Source organism: Pinus tabuliformis, chromosome 9 (genome assembly GCF_031772625.1).
Source record: "Pinus tabuliformis cultivar Carrire ecotype Pingquan chromosome 9, CPIR1, whole genome shotgun sequence".
NCBI lineage: Eukaryota > Viridiplantae > Streptophyta > Pinopsida > Pinales > Pinaceae > Pinus > Pinus tabuliformis.
Window position 1 is genome coordinate 1,029,225,741 of NC_142307.1, and position 20,375 is coordinate 1,029,246,115.

A 20,375-nucleotide genomic window follows, 5' to 3' on the forward strand; every position below is an offset into this window, starting at 1 on the left:
GAAATATGGGGGCAACATGGGTCCATGGACTGATGTTGCCCTTCCCAAAGTGGTAGTTCTCGGATAGATCTTTCTAACGAGTTATTGTACGCGTCAAACGGAGATCGTATGCCAAAGTTACGACCTCGAGAAGTTGATGTACCAATTTACCCAAACGGGGCCCACAGTTTGGCGTTTCATCTCCTAGGGTTAGGTTTTGGAATGTTAAGGGTTTTCCATTGTTTCTCAACAATAAATAGTCCTTCGAGCCTCATTGTAAGACAGTCGAGAGGCATGTAGCCACCACATCTCTTCTCAGAGATAAGCTACCATCGCCCTAGCTGGTTTATTTCCATTTCTGGTTGTAAGCATATTTCAGTATTTTTCATTAATGAAATGAAGTATTATTTCCGCTGCATCTTTGTGTATATGGTTATCTCTGTAATTTGTTTCATTCCTGTTTAAATCCGGATCAGTGGTATCAGAGCGGTCTGCTTTTTCTCTGTTTTTCTTTGCATGTCCCCAATAAGGTCGGGATATAAGGAGTTAGGTCTTGAACTGGTTGAACCTTTGCAAGACCAGCCTCGCAAATCCTGACGACCTCCCATGGTGGATGAGAAGAAAGACGAGGGGACAGGAGATGCCATCAAAATCGTGCTCGAAGAAGCCCTCGAGCGACAACGGAACGCGATGATGGACAACTTTGCCCAGATCCTTCAGCGGTTACCCAAAAGCAACGCATCGACTTCCAGCAGCTACTCTGGAAATGCCACACCCTTTAAGGTACAAGTTAATTTTGAAATCCCCATATTCGAGGGTCAGATAGACGCAGATGCCGTAGATAAATGGTTAAATCTGCTAGAGGGTTATTTTTCTATCATGAATTTTCGAGTTAGGAAAAGATTGTTCTCGCTCTTCTCAAAGTAGCCCCCCACGTCAAGGACTGGTGGGAAACCTACTGCGAGCAGAAGGATGAAAGTAGTGGCTCACTATTTTCAGCTGCACCCACCTGGAATTCATTCCGGGATGCCATCAAGGAGCAGTACTACCCTGTCGGAAGCTATGAGGATGAATACATAAAGTGGACCACGCTACGGCAGGGAAGGGACCAAGACGTGCCGGAGTTAACCAAACTTTTCCATACCCTTCGCACAAAGTTGGGTATCAAGGATTCGGAGCAACATTTGATACTCAAATACCGTGGCTGCCTGCACAAGTACATCCAGGAAGAAATACAATTCCTGAACATCTCCTCGCTCGGCGCAGCATACCGATATGCCGTCAAGGTCGAGCAAAAGTTTAAACAAAAGAAGCGAGACTTTGGATCTGCGATTCCAAAGCAGGGGAAAGGTGCGCGTAAACCACAGAACAAAGGACAAAGCCAAGGCGGGACAGCCCAAGACAGCCCGCCGAAGCTGCAAGCAAAGAACAGTGCCGCGAAGCCGAAAAAGGACACTGGAAAATGGTGTGAGTTCCATAAGAGCTCCAATCAGAACACAAGTGAGTGTCGGGCCAAGCAGTCACTCGTGGCTGAGCTAAAGGTTTCAGAATCAGATGCATGTTCCGACTTTGAGTCAAAACCCGATAAGGGGAATGAAAAAGGGAAGCAGGTCATTGATGCAGATCCCAATGCCACTGTTGCTACCTCCAAGGTCCAGAAAAATGAACCCGAAGATCCAGAGGAGGAGGAGCGTCTCTTCCACTCCCAGATGTGGGTAAAGGGCTCCCTGATACAGTTCATTGTTGATAGCGGGAGTCAAAAGAACCTCATTTCGGTAGAGGTCATGAAGCGATTGGGCTTACCGACCACAGCACATCCACAACCATACACCATTGGGTGGCTTCACCAAGGACGAGATCTTCGCGTGAGCCCGCAGTGTCGCCTTCCATACAACATCAAGCCCTTCACGGATGAGGTATTGTGTGACATTGCTCCCCTTGAAGCTTGTGATGTATTATTAGGACAACCATACTTGTGGAAGCGACATGCTATGTATGAATCAAGGCCCCGTGCTGTTATTATTACATTGGGAAATAAGTTGTACAGGATACTAGAGGTAGCACCACCTACCGCCATCTCTTTGATCACTGCAAAACAATGCAGTAAGATCATTTCCAAAACTAGGAAATTTGTTTTCCTGATGATACGCCCTTAAGGAAAGAAGAAGACGGTGGCTGCGGCCTCCAGACGGGGTCCCTCTGCACGGCAACTACAGATGGACAAGGTTGTGGAGGAGTACAAGGACAACTTCACCTCCCTGTAGGGGTTCCTCTGCACTGTCAGGTCAAGCACTCCATTGATTTGACCCCAGGTGCGCCGCTACCTAATGGGCCAATTTATCAGCGTTCTGTTCTGGAGAACAATGAAATCAAGAGGCAGATTCAGGAGCTCCTGCAGAAAGGTCACATCCGTCCGAGTTCATTGCCTTGTGGGAGGCTGATCGTGTTGGTACAGAAGAAGGATGGGACGTGGAGACTTTGTATTGACTATCAGGCGCTGAACAAGATCACTTTCCATAATAGGTACCCGATCTCGCGGATTGATGACCTGCTGGACCAACTAAAGGGGGCGAAATATTTCAGCAAGATCGATCTGAAGTCAGGATATCACTAGGTACCAATCAAACCCTCTGATGTGTGGAAGACTGCCTTCAAATTCAAGGAGGGCCTTTTTGAATGGTTGGTTATGCCTTTCGGATTGACGAATGCTCCTGCAACCTTCATGAGGCTAATGGATGACATCTTGTGGCCATTCACCAACTCCTTTGTAGTAGTATACTTGGATGGCATTCTAATCTTCAGCCAGAGTTGGGAAGAGCACCTCCACCACATCCGACAGGTTCACAAACATCGCGACAACACAAGCTATGTGCCAATTTGGAGAAATGCACTTTTGGCATGACCCAGGTTCAGTATCTCGGATACATCATTGATGAACAGGGGGTGCATGTCGATCCAGCCAAGATCTAAGTCATTCGGGATTGGCCATCTCCAACCACTCTAACAGAGCTCCGCAGCTTTCTAGGTCTTCCCAACTTCTACCACAGGTTCGTGTTGGGGTTTTCTCATATTACTTGGCCCTTGAGTCAAGTCACCAAGGGAGGGGCGAAATCAAAATTCTTTTGGTCTGAATCTCAACAGAAGGCATTCATGGAGTTGAAGGATCACCTCTCCACGGCACCAGTGCTCATGTTACCAGATTTACAACAACCATTTGAGGTCAAGACAAATGCCTCTGACTATGCTATTGGGGCAGTCCTTACTCAACATGGACATCCAGTGGCATATCACAGTGAAACACTTTCAGACATAGTCCAGAAGTACACCACTTATGATAAAGAGATGTATTCCATTGTACAGGCCTGCCAAAAATGGAATCATTACATTTTGGGGAAGGAAACAGTCATCCACACAGACCACCGACCTCTACAGTTCATATAGACCCAAGGGAAATTGCAGAATGATCACCATCAGAAATGGTCTACATACCTGCAACAGTTCCACTTGAATATCAAGTATAAGAAGGGCAGCACCAATAATGTTGCAGATTGCCTCATCCGACCACCGATCATGGCGTTAACCACCGTGATCAACTCTTGTGGGCATGAGACTTCTGATTGGCCACTTCTTTACAAAAGAAACCCAAAATTCGGCCACACATACCAGATAATCTTGGAGGGTCAGCATGTTCCAGATTTTCACCTCCAGGATGCCTTGTTATGCCACCTGGGTCACCTTTGTGTTCTTTCAAGCGAGCGTGCCAAGATTATTTGGGAAGCACACTACAGTCGGGCTGCTGGGCATTTCGGGGTTGATAAAATAGTGGCAGTACTACAAAATTATTTCTGTTGGCCGAATCTTCGACAGGATGTTGGGAAGTACATCAGATCATGTACTGCCAGTGCCATTGCCAAACCGACCATTAAGAAGCACAGCCTCTATACCCCGTTGCCTACCCCTAATCGACCTTGGGAATCCATCTCCATGGATTACATGTCAGGCCTTCCTTCCACTAAGCATGGAAATGACTATGTTTTTGTGGTCGTCGATAGGTTCTCAAAGATGGCCATTATGGCGGCTTGCAAGAAGAATATCACAGTAGAAGCCACTGCTAAACTCTTCTTTGAACGAGTGTGGGTGCACTTTGGGATCCCACAGTCTATCATCTTATATTTGTTGGGTGTGGAGCCTGATTATCTTCTATAGTACCAGCATATTGGACCCCAGTTCAAAATGGGGCGGCAACGCCGCCCGTAAAATAATCGCTGCCGTAAAATTGCCTTGTAAAAGTATAGTAATTTCTAGTCAATCTGGGTCGTTCATTAGGCGGATGATCTTACGGTAGAACTTATGTTTAGTTTAGGGTTTTTTGCCCTAGAAGGAAACCCCTCTCTTTATATGAGGGCATTGTATTTGAGGCTGTGATATATATAGATGTGTATTCGGTGAGCGAGAAATATAGAGGTGAGACTGTGAGAGAAAACAGAGTATATTACAGCGGTTTTGCTGTAGGTTGTATCTCTTCATTTTGCTGGATAATAGAAAGGAAGGACTGGCTGTTTGGGGTGGACGTAGCCCAAACTGGGTGAACCATGTATATCTGTGTCTCTCTTGTTTTGTGCGTTTTCTGTGTTTATATTTCTGCAATATTTTATGTGTTCCATTGCTCCGTAATATATAATTTTCCAACAAGATTGGGACAGTCGGTTTCTCAGCACATTTTGGTCCAGTCTATGGTCAATGCTAGACACCAAACTCACGAAGTCCACAGCCTTCCATCCTCAAACTGATGGCCAGACAGAGGTTGTCAATAAGATGATTGTGCACATTCTGCGCATGTATAACTCAAAGCATCCACGCACATGGGATGAGAGCCTCCCCTATGTTCAGCACAACTACAACCGATCTCTTCACAGCTCCATTGGCCATAGCCCTTTTCAGGTGGGTTTGGGATTCCAGCCACTATGCCCCATTGATGTGGCCATGCCACTTGTAGCTACTCACATAAATTCAGCTCATGTCTAGTCTGAAATAGATAAGGCCACCAGCTTCATTGAGCACATCCAACATATTTTCCAACAGGTCCATGACATTCTTGAGAAATCAAATGCCAAGTACAAGTAGCGACATGATCAACATCGGGTGCCACACAAGTTTCAGGTGGGCGACAAAGTCTGGTTGCATTTGCAAAAGGAACGCCTTACTGGAGCCTATTGGAAATTGAGACCACTCCGATATGGTCCTTACACCATTACTAAGGCTATGGGAGACAATGCATTTGAGCTCAGCATTCCCCCATTCCTTGGCCTGCACCCAGTCTTCAATGTGGACCGCCTTCGGCCATACTTTCCACCATTGCTAGACACATCCGACATTGCAGAACAGCTCAAACCCACAAAATTAAATCCAAATTGCATGGAACAAGCTGCAACTGATCAGATCATGGACACACAGATCAAGAACATGCGCCAACAGAATATCCAACTGTATCGAGTTGTCAAAGCAGGCCAACTCCTTCTGCAGGGCAAGTGGCTCACCAGAGAACAAGTTCAGCAAAAGTTTCCTCATCTCATGGAGGAACTCAACGTAATGGGGACCATTGCTTCCTAAGGGGGGAGGAATGATCCAGCTGGATATTGGTGGCCACCTGACAAGTCCACTTGGACCCTTACCATTGTTTCTCTCAGCATTTTCAGTTTCCTTAATTGTAGCACAACTTACTACTTTTAGTAGTTTTTCGGGTCGTGAACTTCTGGAGCCATTTTGAGGCCCTAAACGATGTTTTTTTGGGAACTCTAGGGGAAACATGGGTCCATGGACCAAATTCATCCCTTCCCAAAGTGGTAGTTCTCGGATAGATCTTTCTAACGAGCTATTGTACGTGTCAAACGGAGATCGTATGCCAAAGTTACGACCTCGGGAAGTTGATGTACCAATTTAACCAAACGGGGCCCACAGTTTGGCGTTTCATCTCCTAGGGTTAGGTTTTGGAATGTTAAGGGTTTTCCATTGTTTCTAAACAATAAATAGGCCTTCGAGCCTCATTTTAAGACAGTTGAGAGGCGTGTAGCCACCACATCTCTTCTCAGAGATAAGCTACCATCGCCCTAGCTAGTTTATTTCCATTTCTGGTTGTAAGCATATTTCAGTATTTTCCATTAATGAAATGAAGTATTATTTCCGCTGCATCTTTGTGTATATGGTTATCTTTGTAATTTGTTGTGTTCCTGTTTAAATCCGGATCACTTGTAATTCTACAACTTCTTCTTCATCGGTATGTTCTTCAGTAGCGTTTTCCTCTTCTTCTTCTTCTGACTCAGCATTTGAAATAGCGTTATGGGGTTTGGAATCAGTTGAAGGATTTCTTTTAAAAGGCCTGTATGGCTTTTTAGAAGAAGTTTCTTCTACTTGTTTCTTAATGTCAACCATTTCGTTAGACATGGTCTTCAAAACTTTTTGTAATCCTTCTAAATCGAATGGATCTTTTAGTTGTTTTCTCTTGGGATCTTCTTTGAAAGACACCTTCTTAGATTTTTGTTCTTCTATCGCATTTTTCTTTTCTATGGCCATAATACGTTTCTCTACTGCTATCACTTCTTTCATATTTTCAACTAAGGTTGTTTTGTTAGCCCTATCAACAAAGATTGCTAGGTTTGATGGTAAAGCAGTAATGTACCATTCACTTCGCACTTCTTCACTAGGTTGAGAAGCAGTAGGTATTTTGTTTAAGATTTTATTGAAATGTAAATTGAAATCTTTGATAGGCTCTCTTGACTCCGCCCTAAGGTTAGAGAAGTCATTTATCAGTGTTGATGTAGACCTATCATCACCAAACATGGTCAGGAATTGTTCTTGGAAGATGTCCCAACTAGTAATAGATCCAGAAGGTAACGAGAAATACCATGATCCGGCTGTTCCTTGTAGAGTATAAGGGAAAAGTCGAACAACAACATCCTCATTAACAACTCCATTGAGATTTATAGATAACATAAAGTTATTTATATGTTCTTCCGCTAGCATGCCTGCCTCCGGGTTAAACTTAGGCAGCCATTTTTCAGGATGAGCTAGTAACTGACTCAAGGATGCAGGCATTAAGACTGCCCCTGGGTTATTCCATGGAATTTTGGCCATTGCTAAACTACTAACAGAGGAAAGAGCAGAAGATGATCCTTGTGGTTGAGAAGATGAGGATATTATGACTCTAGATGGTTGAGAAGGAGTTGAGGAAGTTGCAATAGGTTGATGGACGATAATTTGAAGTGGAGGAGTGGATGGTTGACTTCGCGATGAAGAGGTTGAGATGGATGATGATGATGAAAGAGTCTCGCTATCAAATCCTTTACGAGACTTCCTTGCTCTCTTCCTAGTAGGTAGGGGTAATTCGGTTGGCTGAACACCAAACTTTTTGCTCTTTAAATTGGTAAGAGGATGAGCAGGGTTATATTGCGAAGTCACGTTGCCTTGAGATTTATCAGATTTTTGAGGGGATGTTGAAAATCGTTGAAGTTTTTGAATCAAAGATTCAACTTCAGGAGGTTCAATAGTAGATTGTTCTGAAATATCAAGGTTTGTAGTAGCGGTTGTTGCTCCAGCAACTTCTGGCTCTGGATTTAAAGATTCTAAATGCAATGGAGAAGTCGGGGGAGATGGTGAGGGCGATTTACTCTTAGAATGGTATTTAGATTTAGCTTTGCTTGCCATTCACAGTTCGTGGCCCTCCTTCTAGCGCCAAATATGTTGAAGCCCCGGAAATCGGGCCTACAACAAGGGCGATACCTGCTCGGTCCGGACCTTGGTTGGCAGCTCCTTTTCTGTTTGGTATAGCTGGTCCAACTGGGGATATGGGACCAGTTTCCCAATTAAAGTGTGTGTGTGAGAAAGATTGATATTTCTGATCTAACAGTTTCTAAATGGAATACTTCTACTCTACTTATAATCTAATAATAAGGAAATTATATTCTAATAAACAGAAATATGTAAATCTACACTAACCTAGGGTGTAATCTTTCCTTTATGCGATCTAAAATGATTTCAAACAATAACTGGTAATAAAGATCACTCAACTGTTATGAGAAAATAATTCAATAAAGATGAACTACTTTGTATAAAAGGTTAGACGAAACAATTGTGAAAAACATATCGCATAATAAGCTACTCATACATTAAGCATAAATAAATGGTTATCACCATACAAAGGTGCCAAATGATAACTCATGCATTCATACATGAATATATAAATAACTGAACATGAAAATCACTTTAACACACAGGCAGAAATAGTCAAGAGATAGAAATACCATTTATAACTAGTCCTACTCATCAGCTTCGAGCGATAACGATTTATCTCTTCTTGATCAAATATCCACTAAGAGTACAAAAGTGCAACATCAATGGCAGATATCAAATGCAAATATCAATAAATCCTGTTCCATTCATTCATCAAAACCTCCTCAGAGGGTACAGAAGTGCATTTTCTGGGGATAAGTTTTTGATAAATTTCAGGTCGCTTCTCTAAATGCATGCGAAGGGTTTAAATACTACTAACTAATTCTAAAAATAAATTATTACAAAAATGTAGGATGTGGTTTAAATGACTGTCCTCTTTTCAGGAAAATAAAACAAAATTAAAACTAAAATTCAATCTAAAATTATAACTACTTCTGTATTTGGTCCTTGAAATCGCATGCATGCAGCATCTGTTTGAGAAAAGTTGGCTGGCCGACTTCCGATTTTAGCTGAGCTGAGAAAACAGAATCGACAAGAGCTGGCACTATCGTTTTGGCTGAATTGATGATACACTTGATAGTCATCCACTGGCTATGTGGCTTTACCAAGTATGCCCACTAATAATCCCAGTTCAACTTGGTTATCCCTTGGATTGCTTCTGCTTTTTCTTTTGCGTTCTGCTTCCAATCTGTTTGTATCGTTACTTTCTTGCAATTTTTGGGGCTTGCAGGTGACTAGGCAACTAGCAGCTTTCCTTTTCGAGAAATTTTTCTCAGCGATACGCGATTAGCGCAATCTGCCTCCATTTCCTGATCCGGGTTTCCTTGATGTGTTTTTCGCCTTTTGCGCTTTTTCCTTCTAGCGGATATAAAGTTCAACATTTGTAAAAATAATGTTTCCATAAGCTCTTGACCCAGAGTCTTAAATTGTCTGTTTCTAATATCAATGTTGTCTAGTGTCCACTTAACCATGTTCGTGTATGGGAGAATTTTGGGCCTTGCTGCTATCCGGTGCAAGAATGAGCAAGCCAGCTCTGTGATAGATGCCTCATAAGAACTATTTTAACCTGCGATTGCAGCAACTTCCATTACTCTTGGATTCTCTTTTTCAAGCATATTATACATGCCTTCCCACGTAGTAATTCCCGTGTCTCTGTTACAGGCCGTGTCTATATACAAGGGCGCCGTTTCTTTTTCTTCTGAGCTTGGGGATTTGCTTTTCTTTCCCATTTTATCTTGCGTATTGCTTTGTATTTTCCTCTGTTCTCCATTCCTGCAATTCACAAGTGAAGTGAAAATGAATGACAAGGAAGGGTGATGGGAAAGTTTTAAATACTGAAACACATAAACTATACTACCTTATGTGAGATGATTTTTCCATAAGCACAAATCCATATTCCATTAATGACTGACAACTAACTCATTTATTAGAATTAAAGCGCATAACCAGGTGTCAGCTTACGGAAAATACTTTTCTTGAATAACGAGCCCGGAAGATCTGTGATGAAGTGATTTTGCAATTTCCTTCGCAATATCGCAAATCACAACATCACAACATCACAAAATCGTAACATCGCAGGGTTGATCTCTCGTGACGTCGCATTATCGCATTGTCGCTGCATCGCGAAATCGCAATATCGCAATATCGCAGAAGCATTATATATGACAATCTTTGTTATTCAGTGTTCTACGAGATGTGATTTGCGATCGGCGTCATTGCATATCGGGAAATTAAAATGTTTTCAATGTAAATTGTATTTGCTGCATGCGATGCGATATTATCGCGTATCGCGATCTTGCAATGTTGGAATTCAGCTTGTAAGGTGGTCTTCTGTTATATTTTTGCGATGCGATTTTCCTAAGGAAAGTTTTTGTCTTACCTTATCATACAACTTAGATTTTTTAGATTTTTCAAGGGGGTTTTCCTAAGCTTATGATGGTAAGTTTATTCAAAAAGGAAATTTAAACACTAATTTGATTTTTTAAAATTTTAACTAAGGGTCCCCACTTATTTAGTATTAGGAATAACACTAAATAAGAAGGGGGGTTGTTGCTGGCCACAACACATGGGTAGATCTCTTACAGCTGACTTTACTTTACAAAACCAAGGGCAGACTACCCTTTATGACACATGACACCTTCACGCTCCGCAACCAGAAAATGTAGAGAATTTGGAATTTTATTACAAAATTTGACTCAAACATAAACATGGGCTTTTAGCCCCAAAATTGTCCTTGGGAGATCCCTACAAACAAGCATGGATGCCACTAGATTTCTCCATGTACACCGTGACGAATTTTCCTATCTCCTAGTCTCTCAGGCTTTACCGCAATCGAAACCGAGATCACTAGGCCCTAAAATGAGACCCACTCTCTAGGATTTACCTCCCAAACCTGGTATTATTAGGCCCAATGAAGAGAAAACCACCTCTATGATTTACTATATATCCTGCCATTCATCGGTAAGTATTCCTAGGCCATTCGAGGCGACACAAAACTTGGCTTTATCACAACCCAAAGTCTGGATCAAGGGTTACTAGGCTATGTGTTCTATCATTTCAAAGATCCACATCACTCAGCTTCGAATCCATATGGCAATCCAGCTCAACCAAAACATGAGAACCCCATCACACCATGGCTATCCGGAAATGGAAAAGCTAGGCTGAAAACACTGTTACACTTGGAAAAACCCATGCCATGATAGAAAAGAACCACATGCAATACCATGCATGCCAAATCTAGCAAGGAAAATAAACATGCAAGTCGATACCTGCAATGAAGCCCATCAAGGAAAATTTTAGGGGCGAATGTTCGCCCTTTGGCGAAATAAAGCGGTTTTAAATTTTTAGTGGGCGAATATTTTCTATCATAGTACATTTTTACAAATGGCCTCAAATAGCCCAACTTATTTTAAGGGAGAGGGTAAAAAAGGTAAATTTAGCCCTTGAAATTAGGAGTTATAACCTTCCATTTGCTCTAATTTTCAAGAATAGGTTTTATTTAAGTGAATCCTATGGGCCAAATACAATATTTATAAAAGAGGTATGGTAAATTAATAAAAATATAAATAAATGAGAGGTATGGTAAATAAATAAAACATTTTTTATATTTACTCCATAAGTCACCTTATATACATGCAAGGGTGTAAACAAATAAAAATATAATTAAAGTGGAGGTATGGTAAATAAATAAGACCTATTTTTATACTTACTCAAAAGGTATGGTAAATAAATAAAAATATAAATAAACTAGACGTATGGTAGATAAATAAAACCTCTTTTTATATTTAGTCCATAACCCTCTTTCTATTTATGAAGGCTCAAAAGAAAGGTTTTATTTAAGTGAATCCTATGGGCCAAATACCATATTTGTAAAAGAGGTATGGTAAATTAATAAAAATATAAATAAACAAGAGGTATGGTAAACAAATAAACCATTTTTTTATATTTACTCCATAAGTCACCTTATATTTACGAACACTCAAAAAATGTGTTATATTTAGGTGAAACCTATGGGCAAAATACTATGGGACAAATACCATGGGAGAGATTATTATTAATACCATGCAAAAAAAAAAATATTAATCCTAATATTAGTATTAATAAAAATAAAAATGGCACATGGTATTGAACCATAGTATTCAAATGGCGGAATTAAACCAGAATAGATCCATCTTTACTCTGGATCTACCAAGCCCCGAGAGGGATCAAATATCGTGATATGAAAACTAGCATAGAGTGAAAAAATATTTGATCCCTCTCGGGGCTTGGTGGATCAAGAATAGAAATGGATGTTGTAATTTAATGTATGTTAAACATTTTAACTTGGTTAAATTAAAAAATAAAATAAAAATCAATTATTAATTTTATTAATTTTTATAAATTACTAATAGTAATTTAAGCTCCAGGTTTATGATAACCCATGGTAATACCATGGTATTCATGTGAGCATAGACTATTTAAAGGGGGAATTCTATCATCTTAGATCCATCTTAATTCTCGATATACCAAGTGCTCAAAGGGATAAATAGATTTCATCCCCCTAAGAGTGGTAGATGTGGAGTTAAGATGGATATAGGTTGGTTTTTATGATAATGAAGATATTAAATAGACTTAAGAAATTATATTGTAAAAACATCTTAAGGTGAATGGTTAAAGCTACATTTAGTCACTTCACAAAATTTAGTAAAAAATACTAATATCTCCATTAATATTGGTTTTTAACTTTTTTTGATTTAACAAAAAAAATTCAAAACAATGAAACCTTATCACTCTTTCTGCATCACCCTCACAGAAGATTTCTCACCATTTTTCAAACATTCTCAATATGATATCTTCATGAAAAGTTTAGGTACTGATGTTGGATTAGTTGTTTGAAAAATAAGTTGGTTTGTACAACCTTTCATCTTTTGTGCTATTCTTAGTTTGTCCTAATGATCTGTAGGGGTTGGAGTCATTTTCCTAAAAGGTGGAGATTGTTCACCAAAAAGAAAATTAATCTGCATGTTACAATGCTGTTAAAAAATGCGAGACCTATGAGGGTAGTGAATTATTCTAATAAGCAATTTAGATTGGGAGAGGCGTAATTAAATTTTATTCTTTAATGGAAGATTTCCAATTAAAATAATAATAAATCTACATTTATATATTCATATATTGATTGGAAGGATTCTCAAAATGGTCACTTCCTTCAATTAGATCCCCTTCAAGCCTTTGGGATACCTAATACTTTCTTATATAATATAGTTGGCGCTTGCTACTTGTTGGCATGTTGAGGTAAACAAACTTGATGTGTTTTTTTATCTCGCAATTGGAGTCTATGGAATAAGAAAGAAATTTGATAACTTGAAAAAAGTGGTAGATTGACAAAAGTTGTAGAGAAAAGATTAATCTCTCCTACCTTGATAGAACTCGTTGTCAATATCAATACCTACAAGAACTTTGTTGTGGAATATTATCAAAACTAATAGAAGGATATGAAAGAGTGTATTGTAAGAAACTTGACAAACACAACCACTGAAACTTGGTGATCCAGGTGGATGTTGGTGGCCACCTACCAAGTCCACCTGGACCCCCACCATTGTCTTTCTCAGCATTTTCAGTTTCCTTAATTGTAGCATAACTTACTATTTTTAGCAGTTTTTCGGGTCCTGAACTTCCGGAGCCATTTTGAGGCCCTAAACGACGTTTTTTGGGGAATCCAGGGGCAACATGGGTCCATGGAATGGACCGATGTTGCCCATTCCAACAATGATAGTGCTCGGATAGATCTTTCTATTGAGCTATTGTACGCGTCAAACGGAGATCATATGCCAAAGTTACGACCCCGGGAAATTGATGTACCAATTTACCCCCAAACGGGGCCCACAGTTTGGCGTTTCATCTCCTAGGGTTAGGTTTTGGAATGTTAAGGGTTTTCCATTGTTTCTCAACAATAAATAGGCCTTCGAGCCTCATTGTAACACAATTCAGAGGCATGTAGCCATCACATCTCTTCTCAGAGATAAGCTACCATCGCCCTAGCTGGTTTATTTCCATTTCTGGTTGTAAGCATATTTCAGTATTTTCCATTAATGAAATGAAGTATTATTTCCACTGCATCTTTGTGTATATGGTTATCTCTGTAATTTGTTGCATTCCTGTTTAAATACGGATCAGTGGTATCAGAGCGGTCTGCTTTTTCTCTGTTTTTCTTTGCATGTCCCCAACAAGGTCGGGATATAAGGAGTTAGGGCTTGAAATGGTTGAACCTTTGCAAGACCAGCCTCGCAAATCCCGACGGCCTCCCATGGCGGACGAGAAGAAAGACGAGGGGGCAGGAGATCCCATCAAAATCTTGCTCGAAGAAGCCCTCGAGCGACAACGGAACGCGATGATGGACAGCTTTGCCCATATCCTTCAGCGGCTACCCAGAAGCAACGCATCGGCTTCCAACAGCTACTCTGGAAACGCCACACCCTTTAAGGTACAAGTTAATTTTGAAATCCCCATATTCGAGGGTCAGATAGACGCAGATGCCGTAGATAAATGGTTAAATCTGCTAGAGGGTTATTTTTCTGTTCATGAATTTTCGAGTCGGGAAAAGATTGTTTTTGCTCTTCTCAAAGCAGCCCCCCACGTCAAGGACTGGTGGGAAACCTACTGCAAGTAGAAGGATGAAAGTACTGGCTCATTATTTTCAACCGCACCCACCTGGGATTCATTCCGGGATGCCATCAAGGACCAGTACTACCCTGTCGGAAGCTATGAGGATGAATACATAAAGTGGACCACACTGCGGCAGGGAAGGGACCAAGACGTGCCGGAGTTCACCAATATTTTCCATACCCTTCTCACAAAGTTGGGTATCAAGGATTCAGAGCAACATTTGATACTCAAATACCGTGGCTGCCTGCACAAGTACATCCAGGAAGAAATACAATTCCGAAACCTCCCCTCGCTCGGCACAGCATACCGATATGCCGTCAAGGTCGAGTAGAAGTTTAAACAAAAGAAGCGAGACTTTGGATCTGCGAATCCAAAGCAGGGGAAAGGTGCCCCTAAACCACAGAATAAAGGACAAAGCCAAGGCGGGACATCCCAAGACAACCAGCCGAAGCTGCAAGCAAAGAACAGCGCCGCGAAGCTGAGAAAGGACACTCGAAAATGGTGCGAGTTCCATAAGAGCTCCACTCACAACACGAGTGTCGGGCCAAGCAGTCACTGGTGGCTGAGCTAAAGGTTTCAGAATCAGATGCATGTTCCGACTCTGAGTCAGAACCCGATAAGGGGTATGAAAAAGGGAAGTAGATCATTGATGCGAATCCCAGCGACACTGTTGCTACCGCAAAGATCCAGAAAAATGAACCCGAAGATCCAGAGGAGGAGGAGCGTCTCTTCCACTCCCAGATGTGGGTAAAGGGCTCCCCGATACAGTTCATTGTTGATAGCGAGAGTCAAAAGAACCTCATTTCGGTAGAGGTCGTGAAGCGGTTAGGCTTACCGACCACAGCACATCGACAACCACACACCATTGGGTGGCTTCACTAAGGACGAGATCTTCGCGTGAGCCAGCAGTGTCGCCTTCCATACAACATCAAGCCCTTCACGGATGAGGTATTGTGTGACATTTCTCCCCTCGAAGTTTGTGATGTATTACTAGGACAACCATACTTGTGGAAGCGACATGCTGTGTATGAATCAAGGCCCCGTGCGGTTATTATTACATTGGGAAATAAGTTGTTCAGGATACAAGAGGTAGCACCACCTGCTGCCATCTCTTTGATTACTGCAAAACAATGAAATAAGATCATTTCCAAAACCAGGAAATTTGTTTTCCTGATGATACGCCCTCAAGGAAAGAAGAAGACAGTGGCCGCGGCCTCCAAACGGCGTCCCTCTGCACAACAACTACAGATGGACAAGGTTGTGTAGGAGTACGAGGACATCTTCACCTCCCCGACAGGGGTTCCTCTGCACTGTCAAGTCAAGCACTCCATCGATCTGACCCCAGGTGCGCCGCTACCCAATCGACCAATTTATCGGTGCTCCGTTCTGGAGAACAATAAAATCAAGAGGCAGATTCAAGAGCTCCTGCAGAAAGGTCACATCCGTCCGAGTTCATCGCCCTGTGGGAGCCCGATCGTGTTGGTAGAGAAGAAGGATGGGACGTGGAGACTTTGTATTGACTATCGGGTGCTAAACAAGATCACTGTCCATAATAGGTACCCGATCCCGCGGATTGATGACCTCCTAGACCAACTAAGGGGGCGAAATATTTCAGCAAGATCGATCTGAAGTCAGGATATCACCAGGTACCAATCGAACCCTCCGATGTGTGGAAGACTACCTTCAAATCCAAGGAGGGCCTCTTCGAATGGTTGGTCATGCCTTTTGGATTGACGAATGCTCCTGCAACCTTTATGAGGCTAATGGATGACATCTTGCGGCCATTCACCAACTCCTTTGTAGTAGTATACTTGGATGACATTCTGATCTTCAGCCAGAGTTGGGAAGAGCACCTCCACCACATCCGACAGGTTCTCCAAACACTGCGACAACACAAGCTATGTGCCAATTTGGAGAAATGCACTTTTGGCATGACCCAGGTTCAGTATCTGGGATACATCATTGATGAACAGGGGGTGCATGTCGATCCAGCCAACATCCAAGTCATTCGGGATTGGCCCTCTCCAACCACTCTAATAGAGCTCCGCAGCTTTCTAGGTCTTGCCAACTTCTACCGCAGGTTTGTGTTGGGGTTTTCTCATATTTCTTGGCCCTTGAGTCAAGTCACCAAGGGCGGGGCGAAAGAAAAATTCTTTTGGTTTGAATCTCAATAGAAGGCATTCAGGGAGGTGAAGGATCGCCTCTGCACGGCACCAGTGCTCACGTTACCATATTTACAACAACCATTTGAGGTCGAGACAAATGCCTCTGACTATGCTATTGGGGCAGTCCTTACTCAACATGGACATCCAGTGGCATATCACAGTGAAACACTTTCAGACACAGTCCGGAAGTACCCCACTTATGATAAAGAGATGTATTCCATTGTACAGGCCTGCCGACAATGGAAGCATTACATTTTGGGGAAGGAAACGGTCATCCACACAGACCACTGACCTCTGCAGTTCATACAGACCCAAGGGAAATCGCAGAATGATCGCCATTAGAAGTGGTCTACATACCTGCAACAGTTTCACTTGAATATCAAGTATAAAAAGGGCAGCACCAATAATGTTGCAGATTGCCTCAGTCGGCCACCGATCATGGCGCTAACCACCGTGCTCAACTCTTGTGGGCACGAGACTTCTGATTGGCCACTTCTCTACAAAAGCGACCCAGAATTCAGCCACACATACCAGACACTCTTGGAGGGTCGGCATGTTGCAGATTTTCACCTCCAGGATGCCCTATTATGCCACCTGGGTCACCTTTGTGTTCCTTCAAGCGAGCGTGCCAAGATGATTTGGGAAGCACACTACAGTCGGGCTGCTGGGCATTTCGGGGTCGAGAAAACAGTGGCAGTACTGCAAAATTATTTCTATTGGCCGAATCTTCGACAGGATGTTGGGAAGTACATCCGATCATGTATTGCCTATGCCATTGCCAAACTGACCATTAAGAAGCATGGCCTCTATACCCCGTTGCCTACCCCTAGTCAACCTTGGGAATCCATCTCCATGGATTACATGTCAGGCCTTCCTTCCACTAAGCATGGAAATGACTGTGTTTTTGTGGTCGTCGACAGGTTCTCAAAGATGGCCATTATGATGGCCTGCAAGAAGAATATCACAGCAGAAGCCACTGCTAAACTCTTCTTTGAACGAGTGTGGGTGCACTTTGGGATCCCACAGTCTATCATCTCAGATTGGGACAGATGGTTTCTCAGCACATTTTGGTCCAGTCTTTGGTCAATGCTGGACACCAAACTCACGAAGTCCACAGCCTCTCCATCCTCAAACTGATGGCCAGACAGAGGTTGTCAACATGATGATTGTGCACATTCTGCGCATGTATAACTCAAAGCATCCACGCACATGGGATGAGAGCCTCCCCTATGTTCAGCACAGCTACAACTGAGCTCTTCACAGCTCCACTGGCCATAGCCCTTTTCAGGTGGGTTTGGGATTCCAGCCACTATGCCCCATTGATGTGGCCATGCCCCTTGCAGCTACTCACATGAATTCAGCTCATGTCTAGTCCGAAACAGATAAGGCCACCAGCTTCATTGAGCGCATCCAAAATATTCGCCAGTAGGTCCATGACATTCTTGAGAAATCAAATGCCAAGTACAAGCAGCGACATGCTCAACACCGGGTGCCACACAAGTTTCAGGTGGGCAACAAAGTCTGGTTGCATTTGCAAAAGGAACACCTTACTGGAGCCTATCGGAAATTGAGACCACTCCGATATGGTCCTTACACCATTACTAAGGCTATGGGAGATAATGCATTTGAGCTCAGCATTCCCCCATTCCTTGGCCTGCACCCAGTGTTCAATGTGGACCGCCTTCGGCCATACTTTCCACCATTGCTAGACACATCCGACATTGCAGAACAGCTCAAACCCACAGAATTAAATCCAGATTGCATGGAACAAGCTGCAACTGATCGGATCATGGACACACAGATCAAGAACACTCGCCAACAGAATATCCAACTGTATCGAGTTGTCAAAGCAGGCCAACTCCTTCAGCAGGGCAAGTGGCTCACCAGGGAACAAGTTCAGCAGAAGTTTCCTCATCTCATGGAGGAGCTCAACACAATGGGGACCATTGCTTCCTAAGGGGGGAGGAATGATCCAGGTGGATATTGGTGGTCACCTGCCAAGTCCACTTGGACCCCCACCATTGTCTTTCTCAGCATTTTCAGTTTCCTTAATTGTAGCATAACTTACTATTTTTAGCAGTTTTTCGGGTCCTGAACTTCCGGAGCCGTTTTGAGGCCCTAAACGACGTTTTTTGGGGAATCCGGGGGCAACATGGGTCCATGGAATGGATCGATGTTGCCCATTTCAACAATGATAGTGCTCGGATAGATCTTTCTATTGAGCTATTGTACGCGTCAAACGGAGATCATATGCCAAAGTTACGACCCCGGGAAATTGATGTACCAATTTACCCCAAACGGGGCCCACAGTTTGGTGTTTCATCTCCTAGGGTTAGGTTTTGGAATGTTAAGGGTTTTCCATTGTTTCTCAACAATAAATAGGCCTTCGAGCCTCATTGTAACACAGTTCAGAGGCATGTAGCCATCACATCTCTTCTCAGAGATAAGCTACCATCGCCCTAGCTGGTTTATTTCCATTTCTGGTTGTAAGCATATTTCAGTATTTTCCATTAATGAAATGAAGTATTATTTCCTCTGCATCTTTGTGTATATGGTTATCTCTGTAATTTGTTGCGTTCCTGTTTAAATCCGGATCACTTGGAACATTGTTTGTAGGAAGAGAAAATTATGTTTCTTTTTTCCAAACATGTATGTTAGTATATTACAGTTTAATGAATATGTTTTCTTATTATCATATATGGTTTCATACTTTAACAAAACATTCGCCAAGACTTCACAATGTTTTATTATTCAGTAAAATATTTGCCAAGATCTTACAAAATTTTATAATTATGTGAAATATTCTCCATCACTGTATAAGATAATATAATTTGGTGAGGGTTTCGCCAAAAAAATTATATATACATATTATATTATTAATAAAATCGCCTCCCATTTTTCCTATGTATCATGGGGATTAGCTCATTTATTATACATATAAATTTATGGTGGTTCTTAAAATTTTCCCTGAAGCCCAGTGTAGCTGCTTGATCCTACCTTTCCCTACTTGATCTTTGTTTCCTCTTTCCTTCTTTGCCTTTCTTGATCCCATGCATAACCATAGAAAGAACTTGAGCTAAGAGCTTACACTAACTAAGAGCTTAACACTAAAAAAGAAGAAGCTTTCCCACTAATCCTCATAAGCCTTTTTATTAATGAGGCCTCTATTTTCTTCATTTTCCATTATTTTCCTTCAATTTCCTCCCCACGTGAAAACTGTGACCTTTCACCTTCCTTTTCTCCTAATTTCCATTATTTTCATAAATAAAATGCCAAGAAATGCCTCATGCCTTTCCAAATCCTAAGTCATTGTATTTTCCAATTTCCTTAGCCATAAACAACCAAATGAATACCCCCTAGGATGTCTTGCCCAGCATTCAGCTTGGAATACCTGTCTCATCAAATGTGGTCTTATATATTTTTACATGGAATTTTCACGAGGGTTGTTAGAAAACCCTCCCCCTTGGGGGAACACCATCCTCAGTGTTTAATGACACCTATAACAAATAAGCCTCCTAAAAAAAAACACATACTGCCCATGGAGCTTTAGAACACAACTCGTTGCAGTATTTACAATGACCATCTGCTAACACAAAACATCAGGACAACATGGCAACATAATGCATAATGGAGCTTTATAACATACTCATTACAATATTTACAATAATCACGTATACACATATACACATGCTGAACCAGCAAATAAGAGAATACGATGCCTGTATCAATCAAGAAGGGAATCCAGAGGCTCACACCTCCACCCTCAAAGTAGTACCAGGATTCACCTCCTTGCCAGGAATTCTAGAATCTACTGCCACAGTCAAAGTTGCATCCAATGTCTAGCGTTACAATCTCGTGCCA